The 200-nt window shown below is 53.0% G+C and overlaps 1 non-coding gene across 1 annotated transcript; it reads left to right on the forward strand.

Moving 5' to 3' along the window:
• Window positions 1–45: 45 nt before the first annotated feature.
• Window positions 46–200, forward strand: LOC146720564 (5.8S ribosomal RNA). Its single transcript, XR_014926023.1, has one exon. It is a non-coding gene; the product is annotated as a 5.8S ribosomal RNA (ribosomal RNA).

Below are 200 nucleotides of genomic sequence, written 5' to 3' on the forward strand. Positions count from 1 at the left end.
GAACGAGAAGCGCGTTTCTTCGCGAACGCAAAAATTTCGAACGATTACCCTGAACGGTGGATCACTTGGCTCGTGGGTCGATGAAGAACGCAGCTAATTGCGCGTCAACTTGTGAACTGCAGGACACATGAACATCGACATTTCGAACGCACATTGCGGTCCACGGATACAATTCCCGGACCACGCCTGGCTGAGGGTCG

Source organism: Nylanderia fulva, unplaced genomic scaffold (assembly GCF_048542155.1).
Source record: "Nylanderia fulva isolate GAGA-0341 unplaced genomic scaffold, ASM4854215v1 Scaffold669, whole genome shotgun sequence".
Taxonomy (NCBI): Eukaryota; Metazoa; Arthropoda; class Insecta; order Hymenoptera; family Formicidae; genus Nylanderia; species Nylanderia fulva.